This window comes from Canis aureus, chromosome 1, assembly GCF_053574225.1.
Source record: "Canis aureus isolate CA01 chromosome 1, VMU_Caureus_v.1.0, whole genome shotgun sequence".
NCBI lineage: Eukaryota > Metazoa > Chordata > Mammalia > Carnivora > Canidae > Canis > Canis aureus.
This window is the reverse complement of record NC_135611.1, coordinates 14,359,462-14,387,368: the sequence shown is the minus strand read 5'-3', so window position 1 is coordinate 14,387,368 and position 27,907 is coordinate 14,359,462. Positions and strand designations below refer to the sequence as shown.

The 27,907-nt window shown below is 44.3% G+C and overlaps 1 long non-coding RNA gene across 3 annotated transcripts; it reads right to left on the bottom strand.

The window, feature by feature from the left end:
- On the bottom strand, window positions 1-27,593 carry LOC144310257 (uncharacterized). Of its 3 annotated transcripts, none has more exons than XR_013375971.1 (7): window positions 26,865-27,593; window positions 25,474-25,704; window positions 9,410-9,573; window positions 8,707-9,020; window positions 7,404-7,531; window positions 4,332-4,394; window positions 1-479 (listed from the first exon to the last, which is right to left on the bottom strand). It is a non-coding gene; the product is annotated as an uncharacterized LOC144310257 (long non-coding RNA). The 3 variants fall into 3 exon arrangements; XR_013375969.1 differs by lacking the exons at window positions 25,474-25,704; window positions 26,865-27,593 and adding exons at window positions 13,864-14,062; window positions 14,299-14,793; XR_013375970.1 differs by lacking the exons at window positions 25,474-25,704; window positions 26,865-27,593 and adding exons at window positions 13,864-14,062; window positions 14,299-14,793 and having other exon boundaries at window positions 1-318.
- Window positions 27,594-27,907: the final 314 nt, after the last annotated feature.

Here is a 27,907-nt window from a genome sequence, read left to right as displayed (position 1 = left end):
ACAGACACCGGGGGCTAATTTCTTTATTTTGGAGGCCCAGCCACGTCAACAGGGGGAGCTTCTTAGTGAGCCGGGAAGCCATCCTTGGGTCTAATGTCAATGGATGCCACAGGTGGGTTTCCTGGCATTCTAATTCTCCTGGAGCCTTGAGAAAGAAAGCCACGCACCTGTACATTTTGGAAGTCCCTGAGATCACCCCCGTAAGGCCTCGATTCTCAATCATTTTGTTGTCCCAACACGCCTGAGGGGCATGGCTCTCCCACCAGGCACCATGGGGCTCTGAGAAAGGGTGATGATTCTAGGTGGCTGCTCAAGGATCTTTGGAGGGAAAAAAGGCACACATATAGTTGGGAAAAGCTCTCACCCTTGCCACCCCAGCACTCACCCAGCTGAGAATCACTGATGGAAACATCTGTCACCAGGATTTTCTGGGTCTGAGATCTTTGAGTGGGTGGTGACATCTCTTGGCAGACGGGGCCCTGGGCAGTGGAAGGCATGTTAAGGCATGTGCCCTGGCACCACCTGCAGGTCACAGCTGTGCCCTGCCATTCACCTTTCTTCCACTCAGAAGGACTCCCACCTCCAGTCTCTCGCTTGCTGTGTGTGTGACACACAGTCTACTTGGGCAGCTCCCCCTGAACTCTGACCTTGTCTGGCTGCAGAAACAAAGGAGCGGCAAAGCCCCCCCAGGATGGATACCCTCTCTGCCCACCCAGGGGGATTTGCCACAGATTTACTCCTCTTAGGAATTCCCATACAAAATGATAAATATTCCTGTAATAGCAAATGAAATTAAATAAAGCAAAATAAAAAGACACACAATGCCAAGGGTTGATGAGATTCGGGGACAATTAAAACTTTCATGTCCTGTTAATGGGAGCATTTCCCGATGAATTTTTAGAGTCAGCTTGCCAATTAAAAAAAAAAAAATCCTGCCATCTTATTTTAAATGAGATTATTTTAAATCTATAAACCAATTTTGGATAAATGACATTTTTACAATATTGAGGCTTCCTTTCCATGAAAACTCTGCAGATCTGTCCATTTGCTCAGGTCTCCTTTGATTTGTTCCAGTGATGTTTTATAGTTTTCGGTGCAGACGACGTCTTGGACATCCCTTGTAAGATCTCTCCCCAGGTATCTGATGTCCCCTTAACGTCATTGCAAAACCACCATTTAAAAAATATATTTTCTAGTTACTCCTGCTGGTACAGAGGAATACGATAGATTTGGGGTGTTTTGAGTCCAGCAACTTAGTTAACGAGTCTGTTCTTGGGCCTGATCTTCCAGGGCACTAATTCCAATCTCACAATGACTACAGTTCCTTTTCAGTTATCTGCATTTTAAAATTTTGACACGCATGTTTGTTAAGCTCCATGAGTGTGTGTGTGTGTGTGTGTGTGCACGCACACGTGAATGTACTGTATGTGCATGTCCTTGAGAGCACTTACTACTTCTTACTTGGTGCTCTTTGGTCTCCTTGAGTTGTTGTGTGTCCTTGCACAAGTGTTCCTGTGGTTTCTGTCCACTTGCTGGGCTGCCTCATATGGAGCTACCATTCTCTGTGAGTGGCACCGTGGAGTTTCCTTCATGACGGGAATCTCACAGATGGTGCAAGAAAAAGGAGTCTGTCCGTGTGGATCTAAGTGACAAGGGCCATCAGAGTCTTAGGGGCCCCAGAGAGACCCCCTCTATCCTCCATACAATTCTATCCCAAGCACCTCAATTCACCAGTCTGCTCCCCTTGGCCTTTTGGAGTCAAGGTGACTCTGGCCTATTTTACTCAGAACATTCTGACAACACATGCGTAGGGTTTTTCCATAGCAATGATTTTTTCCAACTCTCTGGACACCAAATGTATGCCCTACAATTGAATTCAAGTCTGATGACCGACCACCTGGAGTTAGTGTCAGATTCACAGATTTAAGGGCTCAGTCTCAAGACTGCCCATCTTGGATACCAGTCACCCATACTGGTCCTAGGCCACCCACACTTCTGACCGACCAGCTATGAATCAGGGGTTCCCACAGACCCTCCTCAGATTGGGTAATTTGCTAGAACTGCATATAGAACTCCAGGGAACACTTACATTTACCAGATTTATTATAAAGGGTGAAACTCAAGAACAGCCAGATGGAGGAGACGCAAAGAGCAAGGTATGGGGGCTGGGGTGTGGAGCTTCTGTGGCCTCTCTGGGCACGTCACCACCTCAGCACTTTGTTGCGTTCACCAGTCTGGAAGCTCATCAAATCTCTCACATCAAGAATTTTTACAGAGCTTCATCTCCAGCCCCTACTACCCTTCCTGGTGGCTGGTAGGCAGGGCTGGAAGTTCCAACCCTCTAACCACTAGGTTCTTCTGGTGATGAGCCCCATCCCCTCATCCGTGGTCTTTCTAGCCAAAAACATCCTTAGGCTATCTAGGAACTCCATTCTAAGTTACTTTATTAGCATAAACTCAGGTGGGATCAGAAGGAGTTCTTTATGCATAACAAAACACATCCCTGTCATTCAGAAAATTCCAGGGTTTCAGGAGCTCTGTGCCAGGAATTGGGGACAAAGACCAAGCATATATCTTCTTTTTAAAATATAAATTTATTTTTTATTGGTGTTCAATTTGCCAACATATAGAATAACACCCAGTGCTCATCCCATCAAGTGCCCCCCTCAGTGCCTGTCACCCAGTCACCCCCACCCCCCACCCACCTCCCCTTCCACCACCCCTAATTCGTTTCCCAGAGTTAGGAGACCAAGCATATATCTAATACCACAGTGCCCCTGCATTTGGTCACTTTTTTCTTCATCAAGAGAGACTATAGATCCCTCAACTTCTCAGACAGACCCCTTCTGGTTCTTTCTCTGGGCTCTGTGTCCAATTCCCAGTAGATGAGTCTGACTTTGGAGACCCCAACCAAACTCACTCACACTTAGCCACCTGTAGGTCCTAGCAACACCTGCTCAGGTAGACAAGTGTCTTGGAATGGAGTATGGAAGAGAAGAGGGGGACCATGTTCAGGTCTGAGGTTCCCAGCCAGCTTGGATTCTCTTGGTGAATTGGCCTATGGCATATTTGTTGGGTATGCAGTTAGAAGCATGGCAGGACACCCCACTGATGTACAAGCTTTGTCATTCATCTAATATTTTACTCTCCCTCCACTGCATGTAAGTAAGCAGGCTCTGAGTGACCTCTCCTCGGGGAAGGTTTGAAGATAAATCTGCTTAATGTCATGGCTCTGTTTCTTTTGGAACCACTTGAGGAGATGCCTTTAAGGGCTTCAAGAAGTAAAAGGAAAGGTTGATAGTGTCAAGACTAGCAAGATGCGAGGTCCCTGACGAAGTGGCAATACTCAGAAAGGATGCCTGCATATGGCGCCGGATTGCCCAGCCAACTCCCTGGACACTGGAGTTGCCAATGATGACAAAGAGTTTGGGGCCTTCAAGCAAAGCATGGCTGCTTAGCTTCTGACTTGGAGACACCATGCATGCTTGGGCACCCAGTAGCAAGCAGGAGAGATGAAAGACAGGGGGACCTCCCAGGGGCTTAGGGTTGCCCAATACCATCAGAAGCTCAGTCCTAGGCTTGAGAATGTGTTTATGATAGAGAAGGAGCTAATGGTGGTCAAGGTTGGGTTTCCTGCTCACTTGGCAGGATGGAGATTGCTATGAGTTGAATTGTGTCCCCTCAACAAAGATATTTTGAAGTCTAACCCCTAGGACTACAGAATGTGAATTTATTTGGAAATGAGGTCTTTACAGAATTATATTAAGAATATTACAAGTTAAAATGAGGTCACTAGGGTGGGCCACACATGGCTGCGTCCTTATAAGAAGGGAAATTTGGACACATAAACTGGCACACAGCGATCTAAGAACTCCAGAACTGTGAGACATTTCTATTGTATAAGCCACCCAGCTTGTAGCACTTCATTATGGCGGCCCTAGGAGACTAGCACAGAGATTCAGAATTGGCTTTAGGGAAAATTAAAGACCTTGTATGTCTTACACACCAGTGAGAAACTGAGGTTCCCACTAGCTAGTGACAGGAGAGCTAATTTCCTGAAAGTCAGATGCAGTTTTATGGAAAAAGTTCCTGAAATTGTATAGTATCCTTCAGCTGTCCATTCAAGATTAAAAGGAGAAGAGTCTTTCTCTTCTCTGGGAAGCTCTCTCCCCTCCTGTAATGCTTACAAGAGCATGGTCAACTAAATTCCATGTCACTGACAAGGAGCATGGCAGCCAGAGAAGGTAGAGGCCAAGAACACAACTTTTGATTCTTGGCCCCAGGGACACCTCATCATTCTTCCTGAAAGAGAGCTTTCAGGAAGTTCTTACCTCTGTGGTCAAATCCTCCAGGTTGGAATTTCATTTTATTGTCACATTATATGATCCAGTCTCCTGGCAAAAAAAAAACAGAGACAAAAATAAAGTTCCCATAGCTTTTGAACAAAGAAGCTACAGTTATGAGGGCAGAATGAAAACTGCCTTCCTTGGCCACTATCCATGTGAAGATAACCAGGGGGTGTTGGGAGGCAACTAGCTCCAGAGGAGTCAATTGATTCTGCGTTTGGTAAGGGAACTAATGCAAGCTTAGTGGCATAAATAAAGACATGGTTCGCATGGTCTGTACTTCACCAGAAATAACTATGCTTGGTGTTGGTCTGACCACACTGTGAGTACCATGTTCATGTCTAGGATCCACTTCTCTTGGGGTTTCACCACACTAGTGCTATGTTGGGGCAGGAGGAGGTGGGTGCTGAGATCCAAGGCATATGAGGAAGGTGCTGTTCTTGGCCTGGACAGGAGTCCAGAGTGGGAACTAGATAATCCCATCATGAACACCTGAAGGTAGGCTTAGGTCTGACCTGGGAGGTTCCAGGTTCTAGAATGCAGCTGGGGAAAGAGTGAACATTTAGTGCTGGTTTAAATGGAGCTGTCAAGCAAGGGGTCCCAGAAGGTGGATGGCCACGGAGGGAGCCTGTAGGGGGAATCAGAGAGAATCACTTCCTGAATTCTAAGCTCTCGATGCCTCTCACTGCACACATATTTTATGGTAAAATTATACCTCATTTGTTTCATTTTTAGCATAGGGAACTCTGAGGCTGTGGCAAGTTTAAGAAAATCTTTTTTCCATGAACAGTAACAACAATACGAAATGAAGCAACGAGGGAAATGGAGAAGAATGACGGTTCTTACAGTTTATCATGAGGCCACTAGGGGGCAGAGGAAGATAGCTATTTGGAGCCACTAAAAAACACTGCAATCCCAATCCTTTTTTCCCCACCACAAAATGCTTGAGCAGAAAAGAAAAGGTACAATACAAACCAAAAATGGCTTTGCCATTATCAAGAATTTCCAATATTCTGAGGTAGCTTATAGTTCATGTACACAATGCTGAGTATCAAGTGCAACGCTACCTTTAACTGCAATTCAAGTCCAAAGTCAAGCACACCTATAATTCAGCGCTGTGCTTCCGACCTCGCTGTGAGAACATACCAGCACATGCATGTCGGCCAGTGCTCTCAAAGAGTGCTCAGGCAAGCCGGGAAAAGGAGGAGCAGACAGCAGGCATATGGGGTTAACACCACTGCTTTCTTGGCTGCTGCCATTTGATTTTGAAGGATTGTAAATACAAGAGATGCCCAAGACAATCAGCCTCACTGCAGCCTTGTTGGGGTCTTAGAAAAGTCTGAAGTTGTTGCTACACGCTGGGTCTTTCCCACTGCAACCATTCCTGGCTCACCTAGCACTAAAAAAGCAGAATAACAGGTAGTGAACCAGTTGCCAGGACAGTGGGAAAGCACAGTGATGGGCCTGTGTTGGTGCTTCACAGCTTACAAGGACCCCTTGGTTAATTATCGTATGCAGGACATTAAGGATTTGATGCAATGATCTTATGGGTTGAATTAAAGCACCTTGTGACCCTAAGGCTCTGAGGATCTAAGATCTCCCCAAATCCCATGAGATAAGGATAGAAGATAACATCCCATTCAAGGAAGCTGAGGCTCTGAGGACTTATTTCTCCAAGTCTATTCATTCAGCAAACATGCATGAGCTCTGTGCTAGACCTGTTGAGTGTTCAGGGGCTTTTTGGGTCACTGAGGAAAGAGACACACGATGTCAAAATAGAGTGCTGTCTGGGATGTGACAGAGAGGTGAACAAGGAAGTGTGCAAGCAGATAGAAGTTCCAAGACTCAGCTAAGGGAAAGGGACCCAAGCAGGCTACATTAGAGGTGGTGATTTTTTTAGCTGCTTTGACTATCTCCAAGGAACGTGGCAATAGGAAAAATAAACCCACCCTGGAGGGACACTTCTGTGTTCCAAATTGCACAGGATTCCCACAGAGAACAAAACAGAACAAAATAAGATGATCTCTGTAGAAGACAAGCTTACAATAAAAATTAAAAATTACAAAGCATTAAAGGACACAGTCACCATGAGTAAAAGCAAATGTCTACATTAAACATAGCTTTCAGATAATAAAATTCAGAGTGCATAAAGTTATATATAATATATATTATTTATTTATTTATTTATTTATTTGAGACACAGAGAGAGGCTGAGACACAGGCAGTGGGAGAAGCAGGCTCCCTAAGGGGAGTCCAATGTGGCACTTGATCCCAGGATCCCGGGATCACAACCTGAGCTGAAGGCAAACACTCAACAACTGAGCCACCAAGGTGCCCCTATAAAGTAATATTTTTAAAACAAAAACCACAGAAGAGGGCCACCCAGGTGGCTCAGTTGGTTGAGCTTCTGCCTTCGGCTCGGGTCATGATCCCAGGGTCCTGGAATCAAGCCCCACATCAGGCTCTTTGCTCAGCAGGAGAGTCTGCTTCTCCCCCTCTCTCTGCCTCTCCTCTCCACTCATGCACTCTCTCTCTCTCTCAAATAAGTAAATAAAATATTTTTTTAAAAAAACACAGAAGAGAGGCTAATGAGGATAAATAGGACCAAAGGATTTGAAGAGCCAAGCAGAACTTCTAGAAATGAAAAATGGGATCTTTGCAATGAAACACTCAGTGGATGGGACTAAGCAGCGCTTGGACACAGCTAAAGAAAGAGTTTATAAAATGGAAGAAGGAGCTAGAGAATATTAGAGAAAGTCTATGAGACGTGAAGGATAAAATAACAAGAGCGGTCATATCCTTAATAGGAATTTCAGGCGAGACTAGAAAGAATGAGAGAGTGGCATCCTCAAAGAGACACTGGCTGAGATTCTTTTTCAGAATAGAAGAAGATACGATTTTCCAGAATCCAGTGGTCGGGAATCCTGGGTGATACGAATGCACATAAAGGCTCACCCAGACAGACGAAAATGAAACTGCAGAAATTAGCAAGGGATGAGGGATTTAATCTCTCAGGACAGAGACACTGGAAATTAAAACACAAAGAAACAGGCTTACCTGCAAAACAACAACCGTCCGACTGAAAACAGCGTCCGCAGTATCAGCTAGAGAAGCCAGGAGGCAACGCACACGCTGACAGCACACAACGACCAACGTCGACTGTGGAGTGTAGCCAAACTGCTATGCTATTCAAGAGCAAGAACAAAATAAAGACATCTTTACTCAAATAAAAATGCAAAGTTTGCTTCTAGTAGATCCTCCTCGAAAGAAACACTAAAAAATATACTTCAGGGAAAAAAAATAAGTTGAATCTAAATGAGAAGGATGCAGAAAGGCCTTTTGCTTTTTCTTCCCATTCTTCTCCCCGAATCTACTTCCTCTATTATGTCTCCACCTCCTTCCTCCCAGGTAGGAGACGGGGCAGGAGGATGCCCATGATGGTGGTGGCAGCAGAACATGATGGGGCCTCCTTTATACCACTGTCCTAGCATTGCATAATCTCTGTCCCCCTGGGCATGCGTTCTGAATGCCTCTGGCTGGGTTTCCTATCAGCCCACCACTCCTGGGTTGGGGGTGGCAGCCAGAGGAACCCCAAAGTGTATCAGAGGGCCCCCAAACTGTATACTACAGCTCAGGCTTAGAGAAGTGGTCACACATTCTGATTTTGTGAGGGAAACTCCCAGATGTCCAGTGTCTGTTCCTCCACCCCTGCAACAACATCCCATTGACAGAGGTAGGCCTTTGGGGACGGGGGCGGGGGGGGTTGGTAGGGGGTTTTCCTTGAATGTGACTCTAAGACAGAGATTCCAGATGGAGCAGTTTATTTGGAAGATGATCCCAGGAGTGCTGGCAGGGGCATGGTGAAGTGAGACAGGGAAAGGAAGGCAGCCAAGAAAGCATGTAGTATCAAACCAGCCACCACCGTGGGTGACTGAAGCTTCAGTCTGCTCGGAAAGATCTGGAAGCCAATGAAGAACACACACCTCAGATCATCCCACCTGAGGGGCAAGGGAGCTGGGGTATTTATACACCAACTCCTGCTCACCACTATGGGGAGGCTGCTCCCCAGGGCTTCATGAAGTTCCCTAGCACTTAGGCGGGCGGCACAGGTGGCAAAGGGGGGCTCCAGCTCAAGGGAAGGTCCTCAGGACACAAAAGGAGGGGTCGGCAGTTGGAATTCAAGGCTGTCAGCACTGAAGGGGCAAGATGAGTGTGTGAGCAAGGCTCAGGCATCTCCTGCTGGAGTACCTTATTCAAAGCCTTTGGGAGAATGTATATATATATATATATATATATATATATATATATATATATATGGCGCAAATAAAAAGACCCCAACAAACTCAGGGCCATGACTCACTGTCCTCATAGGTAAAAGGTGTCTGAGAACGTTCCGTTGCTTGCTGGCATTTTCCAGATGAACCCCTGCCTCCAGCTCAGTTGTCTGGCAAACACTGGGAGGGGTTGCAGGCAGCCCAGAGCATCTCACTATCACGAAAGTGACAGACTCTAAGAACACCCAAGTGTGTGGTTTGTCCACTGGCCTTGCTAATGGCCTGGCAGGCAGTCCGGCAGGTAGGCGTGGGCTCAGGAAACTGTGCAGGTGCACCTGGCTCCGCAAACAGCAGGTGATGAATTCCAAAGAAGCAGGAAATTCAAGTTATTAAACTCTGGCTGATTTAAAATACAAAAAAAGAGGACACACTTTTATGTGACTGATATTTGCCCAGATCTGAGCACTATAAAAAGAACTAGAGAGGAATAGAATTAGAAACCCACCTTTCGGCACTCCTAAAATAAAGTGGAATAAAAAGCTCTCGGGAGTGACAGGAAGAAGACCAGGGCAGATGGCATGACACACTGCAATTTAGCCTTGGCAGTAACCACAGTGGGGGGACCTGTCCCAGCCCACTGAATGACTTTAATGACCCTGTTCTTTTTCCCCTTTTGTTCATTTCTGTGGTTTACAATTTTATTTTTAAATTCCCAGTATTTTATAAGGTCGCTAATAGCTTGGACATTCATTATTTGCAAGGAGGGGGGTGTTCAGTGAGTTGCTTCACCTGTAAAACAAAGATGCTAACTCCTGCTTCTTCTGAATTCAGCCTGTTAACTCTCTCGGACACTCTATGGACGTGAGGAGGAAGGACTACAGCTGAGAGGCCCACATCTGTCTTGGCAGCTGTTAGTGAGACTGGCATAAAAAGCTGAGGTATTTCCAACTTTCCTACAAGAGAAGAAAATTATGTCAGCAACATCTCTGTCCTCAAGCTGCAGCAGCCCATAGTACTTGAGAGTTTGTTGTACTTTAACGTCAACTTCAGCTTTATCCGTCCATTCCATTCTGTTCCATTCCATTCCATCTGTCCATTATCCCATCACATGCAGCCAGCCAGTCAGCCATCTTTTCTTCCAGCCCAACCAGCCTTCCATTCATCTATCCAACCAACCCAAGCAGCCTCTTTCTTCTTTCTCTCCTTCTTTTCACCGTCCCTTCCTCCCTTTTCCTTTCTTCCTTCCTTCTTTCACTTAATGCATCTCAAACAATCCATCCATTCATCCATCCATCCATCCATCCATCCATCCATTTATCACAACCATCCAAGATCTACTGAGTATCTTTGGGATAACTAAGCACTGAAATACAGAGGTAAAAATAGTTTTACCCTCCATAAGTTTACCCTTCAACAATATTTTTAAAAAAATCTCCACATGGTGATAATCTATTTTTTCTTTTTATCTTAATGAAAATAATGTTCTCTAGAAATATCTGTGAATCTTCCCACATTCAGTGGTAAACATGGTTATGGAAAAGTGAAAAGGGAATTCTTAAGACTTTTGTTGCTATTCAGTATGAGGCCCTCGAGCAAGTGTCTTTCCAGGGATGCTTACTCTTGTTGGTTAGCTTCTCGTTTTGTGGACTCTTTTTGGGCATCATAGATGACCTTGTCCACTTTTCGTTCGAGAGGTCTGGAAAGATTCTGGGAATGTGGCAGGCAGAATGAGCATCCTTGGGCCACATGTTAGACAATGTGTTCACTTTATTGGCTTGGTAACTCCTAGCAAACCTCAAAACCTCCTGAGTCTGTTTCTCCATACACAGTAATCATGACTCTGCCAGGATTTGCATACATTGTGTGCAAACACTCTGTAAAAAGAGCTTCCCAAACCACCAACTATTAGACAAGTGAAAAGAGCTTCCAAAACCACCAACTATCTGACAAAAGCACTTCTTTTAAAAACTGTTTATTATTTCTTAATTGCATAAATAATAAAGGTTGACAGTAGAAAAATCAAAAGATCAAACTGAGAATAAAAACTGAACACAAACAAACATAAAATCATTTTAGTCCCACCGCTTGGTTTCCCCAAGATGTGTTTGTTGTCATGGAAAGATATGGATGATGAGAGCTCGAGATGAAAAACCAGGTACTATCACAGGATATATCCTACTCATCCCCATATTTAAAACTGTATTTCCAGGAGGATTATTTTTAATTTACCTATGGTATTAATAAATAGTACCAGAAAAGTCAGATAAGTAAAAGGCAAGCCAAAAATTAAAATGGATCTGACCTACTATCTAGCTATGACCACTGATGATATTTTGGTCTATTAACCTTACAGAGTTTACTTATTTCTATATATATTTTTTCTAAAGATTGATTGATTGATTGATTTAGAATATGCACGAGCAGGGGGAAGGGCATAGGAAGAGGGAGAGGGGATGCTGACTCCCCACTAAATGCTGAGCCTGACATGAAGCCGGATCCCACAACCCTGAGATCATGATCTGAACCAAAACCAAGAATTGGTCACTTAAATGCTTAACCGACTGAGCCTCCCAGGCCCCCCTACTTATTTCTGTATTTATAGATTTTACAAATATTGTACTAGATCATATATACAAATACTGTTGCTTACTTTCCCAGTCTCTACTAAATGGACAGCTTCGCATGTCAATACATATACTTCATGATATTTGAATTAGCTTTGAATATTCTGTTCTATGGATATGTCATCATCCCCTGATGTTGGATATTTAACATGTTTGTCTTCCAAGAGTTTGGAAATTTTCCCTTTAAACAATATGTAATCAAGATCCCTTGCAATAAAATCTTTGTGCCCATACCTATTACTCCATTGCATCTCGGAAATATTGGACCACTTATTCTTTTTTTGTGGTGTTGGAGAATCCTCCCTACCCCCAAAGAATAAGAATATATATATATATATATATATTCTTAATCTTTAGAATATATATACATATATATATATTCTTAATCTTTAGAATATATATATATATATTCTAAAGATTTTATTTATTTATTTGAGAGAGAGCATGATGCAGGAAGGAAAGGGGGAAGCAGGCTCCCCACTGAGCAGGGAGATGGATGTGAGGTTCAATCCCAGGACCCTGAGATCATGATTTGAATCGAAGGCAGACACTTCCCCGACTTAACCACCCAGGTGCCCCAAGAACATGTTTATTTAAGTGTACTCTGGTAACACCCTCAGCCTTTCAACAATCAATAAACAGGAAGAGGAGAGTAGAAAGTCTGGAAGGAGTGGAAAGGAGAATGGCTAACTCCAAGTCTTATCCCCAATCAGTCCAGGGGCTCCATAGGGAACCTTGAAAAGTATTTGCAAAATTCCATTTTGTTTTGCAAAACCAAAAAACCCCAACAAATATAAATTCCTATCTTCCACCTCTTTGAGAGGCAGTCGGTTATATACACCATCCTGAACCTTGCTTATTTTTCTTAACAAAATACGGTAGAGCTCTTTCCATGTCAATTCTGAGAGCACGTCTCCTTTTATTCACAGCATAGGGTTCACCCCAGAGAGGAGCCACCTGCCGCTTCTGTTGTTTTCTATCACAAACAGTGTTGGAATGAATAATCTCCATGCAATGAATGTCCTCTGTGCGTGCCTGTAGCTATAGGATAAATTCTCAGTAGTGGAATTATGTATTTCCAATTTTGGGGGTGGGATTGTTAGTTTCTTTTTATGATTTATTTACTTATTTGAGAGAGAGAGCGCGCCTGTGGGGGGGGTGGTGGTCAGAGGGAGAGGGAGAGAGAGAATCTCAAGCAGACCCCACTGACCATGGAGTCTGACACAGGGCTCGGTCCCAGGATCCCGAGATCACCACCCAAGCCAAAATCAGGAGTCAGCTGCTCAACTGACTGAGCCACCCAGGCACCCCCGTACACTTGTAGTTTTTCACGCACAGGCCACATCCCCCTCCATAATGGACATACCAGGTTTCATCTCCAGTAGCAATGTTCCCGGGCGGGGGCGGGGGGGGGGGCTGTCCTTCCACAGACTTCCAGCAGAGTGTGGCTGGTGTTAAATATGAGGATTTTGGCCAAGTCAGTGGATGAAGATGGAATTTCGGGGCTGCTTCCTGTGACCATGGCCCCAATTTTTTCTAGTCCTTCCTCTCCTATGCTTTTCCTTCCTTCCTTCTCCCCTTCCTTCCTTCCCATTTCGAGGGGCCCTTTATGCATTAGGAAGAGTAGGCCTTTTCTGTCATATGAATCATAAAACTATTTTCCCATTTTTTTCATTTTCCAAAATGTAGCGAAATGTAGTTGCTTTTTTGCTTTCTGTGCAAAAGGCTTTAAAAACATAGGCCATGTTAGTCTCGCTGCTTATGCCTCTGGATGTTAAGTCATTGGTTCAGAGGGCGTGGAAATGAGATGCTCTTCACTACGGAGCACATCCGAGGCCCCTGGGAGCCCATCTGCGGGCTCAGACCCACGGCCCACTCTGGGTCCCACGTTGGGGGGCGGCTGCTTTTGTCTTTCCTTTGTGTTCAGCCTCATTTCATGGGAACAGGAGCGCCGGAAGTGTCTCACAAATCCATTTAGAGAGAACAGAGGGAAGAGAATCAGGAGTGGGCTTAGGTCACGGGAAACCCAACAGCCTTAGGCCTGTGTCCTGGGATCAAGCCCCACGTCAAGCTCCCTGCTCAGCGGGGAGCCTGCTGCTTCCTCTCCCTCCGTCTGCTGTTGTGCCTGCTTGTGTCTTTCTCTAATAAATAAATAAAATACTTAAAAAAAAAAAAAAAAGAATCCTGCAAAAGGATTCTAAGAGTTCAACAAGCTTGAATGCTGGCCACAGACCCACCCTCCCTCCAAGGCAGCTCCCTCAGCCCCCTAGCCCCCATTAGCCTGCTAATGATGAAAACACCCACCTACCTCTTAGGGTGCTAACATCACATGTGTGGCTTCACTTTATTTCCACAACCACTCCCTGCCACCACCTCCCTTCCCACAGATGGGAAGACAAGGGCAGAGAGCTTAAGCCACTTGCCCCAAGATGCCCCCCAGTAAGTGGCAGAGCTGAGATCCGATTCCATGCGGCCTGGCTCCAGGGCACATGCCAGCACGCAGAGCAGCCTCAGTTAATTACTCCTCAAAACCAAAGAAGAGCAGATCTGATTTAAAGGGAAGACAGGAAAAGCAGTCAAAAAGAAACGCAGGTGCAAGAAACAGGTATGAGCAATCACCTGGAGGCCGAGAAGCGCTGTCGTCCCGTTGTGGCTGGTCCTGCTGCTACTGTAACTTCTTGGCCACTGTGAGCCACTCCCTTTGTCCTGAGCAAGCTGAGAGCCGGGCCCAGGAAACTCAGGCCACCCCCAGGGGCCAGGCTCAGCGCTCAGCTCCCCTAGCTCCAGGACCTGGGGCAAATAACTTTCTTTCTCTTTCCTTTTTATCATGGTAAAAAAAAAAAATACATAAAATTTATCTTTTTTTTTTTCTATTTTAAAGTGCACGAGTTAGCAGCATTCATCATTCATCATGGACACTGTCCATTTCCAGAACTTTTCATCATCCCAAACAGAAACTCTGTACCCAGTAAACAGTAACTCCCCACCCCAGCCCCAGCCCCAGATAACCCCTGTTCTACTTTCTGTTGCTGCGAACTGGCCAACTCTGCATACCTCGTGTAAGTGCGCTCATGCCGCGTTTGCCCTTTTGGGCCTGGCTCATGGGGCTCAGCATGTTCTCGAGGTTCATCCCTGTTCAGCATGTATCAGTAATGTTGTGTGCATCTACCCCTGGTTTATTGAGTCTTTGCGCTGTTGTGAACAGAGCTGCTCTGAATGTTGTACAGGGATCAGCCTGAGACTCTGCTTTCAATTTGTTGAAGTGTACACCTCAGAGGGGAACTTGCTGGGTCATATGGCAATTCTATGTTTAACATTTTGAGGAGCCGCCAAACTCACTTTATTTTTAAACAGGAGATTTTTTTATTTCTTTTTTTTTTTTTTTTTCACTCAGGATCCTGGGCACAAATAAGCTTCCTAATTATTTCCCTGGGCCAATGAGCAGATTTTTCCAGCCCTTTTTCCAGGAAGCATCAGCCCTTGCAATGCCTCGTTTGTCCGGAGCTCAGCTCTGCCTTCCACCTCACGGGGGTCGCTGCATGAAATGCAAGCACATGCACATGAGTCCTTTCCTCTCCTTACCTTGACTTTGCAACAGGCTTTGACCCAGTGGACCCCTCTTCCTTCTAGAATCTTTTCACATTTGTTTGCTTTATAGTTGCTCCCTCTCTACAATAGAAGTCCTATAGGGCAAGGGCATTTTTTTCTCTTGTTTTCTATGATGCCCCCAAAGCATATGATGGTATCTGGCACATAATAGGTACTCAAGAAACACTTGGCATGGAAGAGAAAGTCCAATATGTTTCTACAGCCTTTCTTCCACAGGTTGTCTCATTTCATCCTTATAACACCCTATGAAGGGACACTTCTCCCTACTTCCTAGCCAAAAAACAGGACCAGAGAGTTTAAATAACTTCTTTAAGGTTAGCACGTCTAGTAAAATTTATAGTCTACCTGTGATCCAAGTGACAAAGGCCCAGGTGTGCACCTTCAGCATCACTGAAGGAAACTAGTGCTTCTCAAAGGACCCACAAGCTATTCCCGAGGCCCTAAGGATGCTGCCCCTGCCAGCAGGCACACTCCTGCCCTGTCCTGAGTTGGGACTTGAAGCCCTGTGGCATTACTGTCCTCGGGCCCCTCGGTGAGGACCTTCTTAAGGTCCCACACAAAACAGAGGTCAGGCAGCGGATGGCCTGGCTGTGTGAGGATAATGACAGAACCAACCAGAAAATAAATTACAAACACCCTGGGGCTCAGACCTACACCCAGGGCTTTTCACTGAGCTGCCCGGCCTCACTAGCAGCCTGGTCCCTGGCTCCCTACGGAGCTGGGCAGTGCAGCGCCACCAGCACAGTCCAGGCGTCGCCCCCACCCCGCCGCCACCTTACTTTGTTCCAGCTGCCATGACAAAGTACCACAGACTGGGTGGCTTAACAGAAATGGATTTGCTCACATTCTTGGAGGCTGAAAGTCTGAGATGCAGGTGTTGTCAGGGTCGGTTCCTTTTGAGGACTTTGTCCTGGGCTTGCAGATGGCCACCTTCTCCCTATGTCCTCACACTCCTCCCTGTGTGCATGTCTATGCACAATCGCTACTTATGGGGACACATCATATGGGATTAGATATGATGTGTCCCCACCGACCTCATAACTTAATGGCCTCTTCAAAGCCCCTGTCTCCAAATACAGTCACATTCTGAGGTACTGGGTGGGGAGGTGCTTCAGTTAGGACTTCAACATATGAATGGAGGGGGGAGATATAATTTAGCCCAACACAACTCAGCCAGGGGGTGCACTTCCCTAATCGTAAGAGGGTAAGATCCTGCTTCAAGCAGCACTAATCTCGATGACCTCCTCCAAAGATGCCTGCGAACAGATCTCTTCATCTCAGTTCCTCCTATCAAGTGAGGAAGTGCTCAAGGCACATGGTTATGTATAAAAGAAAGTGTGTGTCTGGTGGGAATGATGGGCTAAGAGGGCCCACTGAGCTATAAAATTATAAGATCTTCTATTCCCAAAGTATTTCCACAGAATACAAGTTATGAGATGATGTAGAAAGGGTGGCAAGGTCGAGGTGGGATGCTGAACATACAGGAAGTCCACCCTCAGTCCAGAATTCTGCTCATCCTAGAATCTAAGCCCCTGGTTTTAATCCTGTGAACAAAGCCATTGTCTATCCTGAAGGAGTAGAATACCTTGCTTCACACGTATCGATGCAGGACCACAAAGCACGGCTTTCTTCCTCTCCTAGAACCATAAATTAAGGTCTGTTCTACACTCATCTGCTCGCCAGCTCTTGGCAGCCTTCTCTGGACCTCGGGGCTCTTTGAGTACTTACAGTCTTTGTTCAAATAAGCTGCCTTCTGATGGCTGGCCCAGATGTGAGGCCCACATCTGGAAACGATCCCTTGTCTTGGCCCAGGCGTTCAGGTCTGGGAGATGTGTGTGTGTCAGGTACACCCACACCCTGCCTGGTGATCCACACACAAGGTCCTATGCAGGACAGAGGTCTTGGAGGTTGGCAGCTTGGATTGGAGATGACACTGTGTTGTGCTAAATCCTAGTGGGCAACCATTTGGAAAATTCTGGAACCTGCCAACATACGGGTGCTCCTATCTGATCATCCTTCCTTGGTTTTCTTGGCAGGGCCCACAGTGCCAGGCCTTGCCACAGCATCCAGCATGCAACCCACAGAACATGCTATATCTTGCTGATGCCCCCACTTTGGTCTATGGATGGGAAGTGGTTGTCTAAGTTTGGGATTCAGTCTCCTCGTCTGGGGATTGATATCTAAGACTTACGGTGCAGGCATGAAGGTAAGTTCAGGGGGATCCTGTTCTTAAAGAAAATGCTGTGCTATGAAGCCAAAAATACAGCAGGACACAGTTTGGACCAATAGAAGGAAGGCAATGCTCTTCACCATTCCTAAGCAACGGCAAGCACCAAAGAATGGTGTGTGTGCAGGAAGGAGGTGGCATTTCTCCAGAGTTTGCCTGAGCAAGTCCTTGTACCAGGTACTTGGGCCAGTCCCCAGTGACAGGTTTAGAGGGTCTGACTGAGCCAAGAAGGATCCTCAGTATGTGCCTGCCTGACCTCACCCTTTCTTTTCTTTGTTTCTTTTTTTTTTACCTTGAATGCATTTTCAAATTTCTAAAGTAGGAAGAATTTAAAATATAGATAAAGCAAAAAAAAATATTCCTCAAATTCCAACAACAGGGATAACCCCTGTTAACACTTTGGTTTAATATATGCCAAGCCTTTTCTCCTATGTATGTATAAATACTTCCTAAAATAATGAAAGGCAACTGTATATTACCATCCTATAATACTGTTCTACAACCTAATTTCTATTAAATATCTCATGGTATTTCCATATCAAAAATATACAACTGTATCTGAGGTCTTAACAGCAGCACTGCTGCTCAAGAGAGGACTGAAAGTCTGTGGAGGCATTCGTAGTTGTCACAATAATGGGGGGTCAGAGGAGCGGGTGGGAGATACGCAATGGACACTTTGAAGGGAAGAGACCAGGAAATTGGATTTTCTGCAATGCTTAGTCCAGCTCGAATGTTCAATGTCCTAATGGATATTCATGAAGGCAAAAAAACAAACAAACAAAAAAAACAAACCAAAAACCTGTTTTTAATGATTTCAGCTCAAGACCTAACTCCATTTGACATATAAACACAAGGTTTTTGGGCATGATTTCCGTATACCCTGAATTTTATAACAATGCAACAAATGAGTTTTGTTTCGTTTACACTTTTTACTATGAATTGTCAACTCAACAGTTTGGAAATTTCATCAGCAATGGCAAAGCCACCTATAATATTTGAGTCACTGCTTAGAGCCACCTGGATCTATCTGTATTGTAGTCACTGTATTCCTAGTGATTATACATACTTGGGAATACACTCATTCAGCCTTTTCTTTCCAAAAGTCAGATACAGAAAGTGTCTGTAACATTTAATGGGACTTTTCTTACTTGTATTAAATCCTGACCTATTTAAATGCAGATTCAAGCATCTGGCTTCTTTATTATATTCTCAAATGTAGTTGTGCCTAAAAATTTGCAAACTGAAACTATTATCTGTTGGCTCTGTACACCCCTTCTGAGCCTGCTCTCCACCTCTGGGGCTAGAAACCTCCATGTTACAGCTTCCAGATCCTTTCCCATCTGGCTCCTCTGAGGGTCTGCCAATGGGAGGCACTGGGGGATGGAAGAGATCCGGGACACGCCATTTCCCCATCTTCTCGGTTGTGTGGTGTGCCTGGTGTGGTGTGCACGGTGGCAGCCACAGTGGCCTTGCAATTGGAGGTTCTGGTGACATCATTTTCCCCTTTGTTTCTCCAGCTCTAGGGACTAGTGAGTCCCTGTAGCTACTAATCCTTGCATAACCCTACCTTCCTCTATATGATCTTTCAGCCCTTCCCCATCATAACCAACCCCCTAGATTAATTTACTTCTGTTTGAAATACTTGGAGTGGTTTGTTTTCCTGACTGGACACAAAAAAGATTAAAAAAACAATTAGGATTTTATTCTATTTACCTTGTTTATATTATCGTCAGGCCATTATATGCACTTGAGGGTGAAAAGGTACAAGCTTCCAGTTATAAAATAAATAAGTCATGGGGAGGTAGCGTGTTGCCATTGTAATAATAATAATGCTGTGTTGCATTTTTGAAAGTAGCTAAGAAAGTAGATCTGAAAAGCTCTCATCACAAGAAAAAATTTGCTTGGAAAATGTGTAAGGTGATGAATGTTACTGTGCTAATCATTTTGCAATATATATAAATATCAAATCATTATGTTGTACACCTAAGACTAATATAATGTTATATGTCAATTATTCTTCACTTAAAAAAATTACCCACTTGGGTAAATATATTACCTATGAATTTAATTTTGGGTCAACGAAGGGGGTATTGCAAAATATTTAATACTATAAACAGTGGTGTTGAAAGTATTGGCAAGGACATGGAGACAAGGGGAAAATTGTGCTTGGTTGGTGGGGGTATAAATTGGTGCAGCCTTTATGGAAAACAGTATGGGAAGTTCCTCCAAAAATTAAAAGTCAATCTACGATATGCTTCAGCAATCCTACTGCTGGGTAAATATGCAAAGGAAATGAAATCAGTGACTATGAGATATGTGCCCTCCGGTGTTCGTCGTGGGATCACACAGAATGGCCAAGAAATCGTAAGAGGCTGCATGCCCACCAATGGATGAATGGATAAAGAACATATGACCTATCTGTACTGGAATATTATTCAGCCATAAAAATCAGAACCCAAGAGGGGCACCTGGGTGGCTCTGTGGTGGAGCCTCTACCTTTGGCTCAGATGATGATCCCGGGCCCTGGGATCGAGTCCCGCATCTCTGCCTCTCTCGGTGTCTCTCATGAAAAAATAAAATCTTACAAAAAAATCCGAACTCGGGGATCCCTGGGTGGCGCAGCGGTTTAGCGCCTGCCTTTGGCCCAGGGCGCGATCCTGGAGACCCAGAATCGAATCCCATGTCGGGCTCCCAGTGCATGGAGCCTGCTTCTCCCTCTGCCTGTGTCTCTGCCTCTCTCTCTCTCACTGTGTGCCTATCATAAATAAATGAAAATTAAAAAAAAAATAAAGTCCTGGTTGACCTGTGTTTAAAAAAAAAAAAAATCCGAACTCAGAAGTGCTGGGCGAGCAGCGGAGGGAGTCCCGGGGCCGGGGCTGGGTGACGTGGCGAGGAGTGGTGTGGGTGGGTGTGAGGGGCCTGGACACGTTCCAGGGGGTCCCCTGCGTCGCTGGACCTCCGCTAACGACACTGTCCTGTGGATTTTAAATGCGCCGGGGGAGAGGGTTTCACGTGTGCTCCTCACACCCAAAGAAGGTAACTCGCGAGGTAATAAACGTGGATCAGCTTCCCGGTAGCAGGCCAGCACCCGGCACTCCTAAGTGCATGGTTTCGGTCAGTGATGCTCAAGGAGGCGAACGACGGTGTCTGAACGAGCGCTGGGCCTGACAGTAGATGGTCCCCGCGCTAGGTCTTCACGTCCCTCCTCCCCGTGGGGCAGACGCTCAGCCTTTCCAGGACGCCGATGCGCTGCGGGGAAGACGCTGGTACTTGCCGCGCTCGGTGCATCCCAACACCGCCGGTGACTGCGTCCAGCAGAGCTCCGTTCTGCCGCGGTCTGTCCTTCCTGGCCCCGCGTTTGCGTGGGGACCAACACACACCGCACCTGGGGACGCGGCGAGGCAGCCCGGGAGGCTGCGGCGCCCGCGGCCGCGCAGGCGGGGAGCGCGCACCGAGCGCGCACCGGGCCCGTCCACGGCGCACAGCCCACGCCGCCCGCGCCGAAACCCCGCCCGCCCGGGCCCCGCCCACGCCTGGAGCCCCGCCCACCCCGGAGCCTTGTCCGCTCCGGGAGCCCCGCCCACCCCGGAGCCCCGCCCGCTCTTGGAGCCCCGCCCGCGCTCGGAGCCCCGTCCACCCGGAGCCCCGCCCACCCCGGGGCCTCGTCCGCTCTTGGAGCCCCGCCCACCCGGAGCCCCGCCCACCCGGAGCCCCGCCCGCGCTCTGCGCAGACGCGGCGCCCAGGATCGCTGGCCGGGTGAAGTCTGCCACCGACTTCCAATAGCCAGTGGTCCTCGAAGAAGGTGCAAGGGTCCGAAGGCGGCGAAGGTGAGGCAGGGAGCAAACACAGAAACCCCCCACGAGCCCTTGCCCGATCTCTGCCTTGAGGCCCAGGCCGTCTCTTGAGCAAGGGATTTTGCTTTGGCGCGGAGGGTTCTCAAGATACGGGTCCTCCGAAGGGAGCTAGCAGTTTTGCAAGGTCTTCAGAGTCTATAGAGATACCTAAGTCTTCCGGCTTTCATCACAAGCCTAAGGAGATACATATCTACTCAACTCTTCATCTTCCCACCGCATTCCATGATTTCCGTATTTTCAAGATTTTCCGAAATCTTGTAAAATCCTTGGCTTCCCTTCCCATTCATCCACTGGTTCCAGCCCCTGGTCAAATTCCAGTGGATTGGACAGCCAGGGGGTTTCTAGGTGTTGTCACTCTCTCCATCCTGATGTCACTTGGCTAATTCTAATTCATCCCAGGGATTACTGCAAGAGCATCCATTGGTTTTCTTCCTTCAGGTCTCTATTTTACATTCTCATGTTCCAGCCAGAATAAGCTTTCTCAAAGTCAAATAAGAGGATTATTGACAATGGCGGCCCTTCAGGGCTTCCTAGTTTTAAGATAAAGTTCAAAGCCCTTGATAAGTTTCACCTAGCCCCTTCCTGATGTCTATCATTTCTTCTTCGTTTCTATACTCTTCTCCACACTCTGCCCAACCACAGACAAATGATTCCAGTTGATTGATGATAACATTAACATCTAATTTGTAGGGAAAAGGCTAGGATTAAATAGCAGGCATAAATAGCATGCAAATAGGGACATGCATGACTGGAATTTAAGCTAGGACCCCAAAATTATTAAGTTTTGTTAAGTATGCATGCTAACACTAGAATAACCACCAAAAAAAGATTTAATTGCACATAATTAACAAATAAATGGAGGGGGGAGAAATGAAATGACAGAAGGAAACATTTTTAAAAGAAAAATGCCCAAAATGAGAAGATGAGGAATGAATAAATAGCTCGGAGATCCAAACATATCAGTAATCACTATAAAAAGACTAAACACTCCAATGAAAAGACAAAGATGGTCAGACTGGACAAACAATAAAGTTCAGATATATGCTATTTAAAAGAGATACTTCTTAAAAATAAGTATAAGGAAGATTAAAAGTCAAAGGATTAAAAAAATCATACGCTAAGAAATATAATTGACCAAAAGATAAATCAAGTAGTAATAGTAACAGCAGACTAAGTAAACTTTAAAATGGAAAGCATTTCTAGAGAGGAAGGTCATAATATAATGAATGGTAAAAAGTCTAATTTATTAGTAATTTGTAACCATTTTAAATTTGAATGCAACTAATAACAGAACCTCAAATATATATAAAACAAAACCCACAATTGTTCTAAGGGAGATATTGCTAAATTCACCATCTCTTTGGGGAATTTTAACACAACTATTTGTAAATATTTTAAAGGACTTACATATAGACCATAATCTTAAACAGAAATTAGAAATAAAAAAGATAACTAAAAACCCCATGGGTTTGGAAACATACATAAAACACTTAAAAATTGTTCACATACTAAAAATAAAATTAAAGTTGAAATAAAATATCCAGAACTAAATAGTAACTGACCATTATCTATCAAAATGTGTCAAATGCAGCTAAAGTGGTACTTAGAGAACAGTTTTATAGCCCTGGATGTTTATATTAGAAAAGAGCAATATCTAAAACTTAATAAACCAAAGAGCCAACTTAACAATGAGAAAAAATAGCAACCTAAGCCCAAAGAAAGAAGATAGATGCTAAAAGGAAAAACAGAAATTAATGAAACAGAAAATATATATTAGAGAAGATCAACGAAAACAAAAGTTGTTTTTTGGGGAAAATATAGCAATATTAACCAAGAAAAAAAAGAAACACAAATAGTAATAGATATTTTAAAAGGGGGGGGGGAACTCCTGGGTGGCTCAGCTGTTGAGCATCTGCCTTTGGCTCAGGGTGTGATCCCAGAGTTCCGGGATCGAGTCTCACATGAGGCTTCCTGAAAGGAGCCTGCTACTCCCTCTGCCTATGTTTCTGCCTCTCTGTGTGTCTCTCTTGAATAAATAAATAAAATCTTAAAAAAAAAAAAAGAAATTTTAAAAGGAGGCTGGTGGCTCAATTGGTTAAGCATCTGCTTTAGGCTCAGGTCATGATCTCAGGGTCCTGGGATTGAGCCCCACATCAGACTCCCTGCTCTAAGGGGAGCCTGCTTCTCTCTCTCTCTCTCTCTCTCTCTCTTTCTGCACCTTGCTCTGCTCATTCTTTTTCTCAAATAAATAAATAACGTCCTCAAAAAAAGGAAAATATTTTATTTATTTATTCATGAGAGACACAGAGAGGCAGAGACATAGGCAGAGGGAGAAGCAGACTCCCTGCAGGGAGCCTGATGCGGGACTCTATCGCAGGACCCCGGGATCATGACCTGAGCCAAAGCCAGATGCTCAACCACTGAGCCACCCAGATGCCCCTAACAAAAAGAAATTTTCAAAGGATTATAACAATAGGATTTTTAAAGGTGCTGCAGACATTAAACAGATCATTAGAGCATATTATTAGCAACAGTGAGTGGTCATATTGCCAATTAGTGACCTTGGATCGGCCCCTTCCTTTTTTTTTTAGGAAGTTTTCTGTGATTTTAAAAAACATTTTATTTTTAAGGCATCTCCACATCTAATGTGGGGCTCAAACTCACAACCCCGAGATCAAGAGTCACATACTCCTGGCAGACTGAGCCAGCCAGGCACCCCCAGTCCATTCCTTTCCTAATAAAATATTTCAATTAACTGATTTTTTTAAAGATGTTATTTATTTATTCAAGAGAGACAGAGAGAGAGGCAGAGACATAGGCAGGGACTCAATGCGAGACTGGATCCCTGGTCTGCAGGATCACGCCCTTTGCTGAAGGCAGATGCTCAACTGCTGAGCCACCCAGGCATCCCCTCAATGAATTGATCTTAAGTATTCTGTAAAGCAATGCTTCTCACAAAGTAGTGGGAATTTTGTTAAAATGCAGATTCTAATTCAATAGGTTTGAGAGTCTGCTTTGCTAATAACCCTCTAAGTGACATAGATGTACTGGTCTATATTTGAGTCAGAAGGCCTTAAGGCACTATCATCCTATACACTGGTATTACTGTCTTTTTTGACAAATTCTATCTTGCATTCTGTGCTGCCTTTTTTTCAACACTCACTCCCAAACTCCCAAACTCCCAAATCCTTCCCATGCCACCCAGATATAGTAAGGTTCTCAGATTCATCAGAGTTGAAACCTTAAATAACCTTTGAAGATGCAGGAAAAAAAAAAAAAAAAAGCCTAGTACCCTCTAATTTTACAAGTTGCAACTAAAAGGACATCATTCCTAAAAGCGATACCTGCAATTAAGCCCGCTTTTGATTTTTGTTTTGTTCTGTTTAAATGAACCAATTTACTCTGTATTTTGGGAAATGGGTGCATTGAAAGTGCTATATAGACATAATGCATGCCAATAATTTACGTGTAATGACACAGGATTGAATAATACATTCGTTGACAATAAACACAGTGAAAATTTCCTTTTTAATTATGTAAGTGGAATTTCTGTTCATCTTCATAAAATGTTTCAGAGGCTTATCTTAATTATCCCAATATCATTCACAGTTGAATAAAAAGTCAGTTTGATGTGCAATGTGGAAGAAAAAAAATCTACATAATGTCTTCTAAAGCATGAACTCTCACTTCAAATTCCCTTTTAAGCCAAGGAGAAATTGATGAAGTCATTTTGCTTGAGTACACACAATCAGAATTTTCTTTTACTTGCAGTTTCTAACAATAACAAGGGTTGTCATCTTTAATATTTAAGCCCAAGGCTGGAGGGGAAAAGATATTTATGCACATGTCTGTACAACCTGGCAAATATTAGTCATCTGTTCCCAAATACCTGGAACCAGGCAGAAAAATAAAACAGGTAGCTCTGACTATCCTAGAAAATGTGTAAGCTTTTTAATAAAGCATGACCTTGTCACTGGTATGACCACCATCCCGGGTATCCCTCTTCTTGTTCCTGCTGGCACTTTTCTCAATGTCTTTGCTCCAGGCTTAGGCCAGGGCTGAATGAGCAAGAGAAGATAGGTGATAGAGGTCAGGAGCATTACAAGTAACAGGCCTGCTGGAGTGTCCAGTACCCATGCCATTGTCAGCCTTCTAGTTAGCTGTACCTCAAAACAAAACTTGCCCTAGACCCAAGTAGGACCTTTACAAATTCCAAGCACCAAAAGTAAACTGTTACATGTGATTTTAAGACCCTGAGCACTAGACTATCTGAGTGAAAGACCCAGGGCCTAGACCACAAAGTCCCTAGCCACTGAGAGCACAGTTTTGTGATGCTCTCCTTTTTGGTCATAGAACCCTAGCAGTGACATTTGTGATGAAGGCCTGGTTGGACACAGGTTAAGGAGAAACTGCTTGCCATGCAGACAAATAATTTCTCCAGGCTGTGTTTTCAGAAACCTAGTCCAGTTTTCAGACCTCTCAATAAGCTTTCCTAAAGAAGTCTAATCTAATATCTAGTAAAGAGACTTTTTCCATACCTGGTTTAAGAATTGTGACCCAGAAAAATGGTCATGTAAAGGTCTTCATGAGATTCTCTTGATGATCCATGAAATAGGATCACTCCTATCCTTTGACAGGTGAGCACCCTGAGGCCCAGACAAGAAGACCCAGGATTGGGTCAGCTCCTCCATTCATCCTGAGTTTTTCAGACTCCAAAGTTCATGAGCTTTCTGTTCCACATGGATTTGTCCTTTACAAGTGCCTGTAAGCTTTAGACAAAAGTCAAAAATCATACTTTCTGATCACACCTAGGGAATAAGTCTGTTCTTCTCCAGAGGTTTGGTCTTTATGTGTTAAATAATCTAGTCACTGGGGCCTTTTTTTTTTTTTTAAATATATATTTTTTATTTATTTATGATAGTCACAGAGAGAGAGAGAGAGAGAGAGGCAGAGACATAGGCAGAGGGAGAAGCAGGCTCCATGCACCGGGAGCCCGACGTGGGATTCGATTCCAGGTCTCCAGGATCGCGCCCTGGGCCAAAGGCAGGCGCCAAACCGCTGCGCCACCCAGGGATCCCAACTGGGGCCTTTTAAACACAATCATTTGTTATTCTATTCAAAGCCCGTGAAATGGGAGAAATTGTCTCCCTTGTTCATGAACAAATCCTGTGGCCAGATAATTCCTGGCACATAGTTTGTGCTCAACAAACATCTGTGACTCACTGCTTCACAACTACCTGTTGAAAGGATTCATTACTGCATTCATAAACAAGAGTTCATAGAAAAACAGAAAGGTCAGCTGTGAGGTCATCCATAAGATCTGGATTATGACACAAGCCTTGCTCTAGGACTGCCCATTTTGGGAGAGAAAGGATAGCCTTGTTAATGTGGTAAATCTTTGGGCAAGAAATTGTTTACTACCGTATTACATTAGAAGACAAAATTACATTAGAAAACAAAACAAAATATGTATCAGACCCAATTGTTTAGTAGTTTTTACCTCTTTCTAGAAGCCTTTGCTGAATAACCATACATGTTATTGGTCAGTCCCTCACTTTCTTAACCTATTTAATTATGTATTCTCAGTCTGTTTATCCCTCAGTTATTTATCAACAAAACATTTATTGAACATTTTCTAGAGAGCTGGCATTGTAGTTACAAGGAGGAATTAAGCAAAACCCCTCAGCCCAAAGCGCGCATCATAAGTGCACAGACTACTAAATCAGATCATGTCATAAACTTCTGGTCAAGCTGGTAGAATGAGTACATGTGAAACCTCCCCCTTCTAGTGCCAAGCAATATATTGTAGTGCATATATTTAATATAACACAGATGCAGCAGAGTATATATATTTAAAATTATAAGGTACAGTCATTGTATTAGTTTCTTAGGGAGGATACAACAAAGTACCAGAGATTGGGGGGCTTACCCAACAGATATTTACTGTCTCACACTCGAGGCTAGAAGATCAAGATCAAAGTGTCAGCAGGCTTAGCTTCTTCTGAGGAACCATCATGAAATTCTAGAGCTTCTAATCACCCTTTTAGGGCTTTGAATACTGGACAACAAAGGATCCTCAAACACACGAGAATTTCTAATGTGAAGAAGGCCCAAGTAAACAACCACAGAAATGAAACCAGAGGAAATGGAACTAATCAGAGAAGAGGGAACATTTAAAAATAGCCCCAAATAACATTTTTAGAAGCAAGAAAACACTGCAGCTTTATAACAAGGGTAAAGTGCTATAAAATGATAACAATTAGGGGTTAAGAAGAAGCTCTTGGAAATTTAAAACACAGAACATGGCCAAAATGAAAACATTCAACATGGGGTTTGGTAGGTAATGTTGAATACATTAACACAAATGCTAAACAGATGGAAAATATGAAAGAAAAGATAAGAAGCATGGAAGGTTATTCCAAAAGGTCCAACATCTGACTAAGAGGAGTTTCACAATGGGAGAACAGAGAAAATGGAGAGGAAAAAATTAATGAGCATTTTCTAGAACTAGGACACAGATTGAAAGAGCTGACTGAATAACCAGTACGACAAAGGGAAAAGATTCATACCAAGGCATGTTGCTATCGACAACAGAGATAAAGGAATGTTCCCAAACGTTCTCCAAGGAGAAGAAAAAAGTAGCTTAGCATCAGGTTTCTCAACATTGGATGCTGAAGATGAGGTGGGGCAAGGGGAGAGGTCAGTGCCTTCCAAATCCTGGGAAAAATGGATTCAATCTAGAACTTGGCTCTGTGGTAACCTCAGATGTGAGGCAAAAACAGATTTTCAGACATGCAATAGGACTCAGAATCTTTACCCTCCATTTATGCTGTCACAGGAAGTGAGTGGACTTTATGCTCTGGAAAGATGAAGGAGTCAAGCAAGAAAGACCCAGAAGTGGGATCCAGAAGAATGTGAGGAGAGATTTCAGAGAGACAGAAGAGCAGCAGGGCCAACCTGAAACAGAAGGAG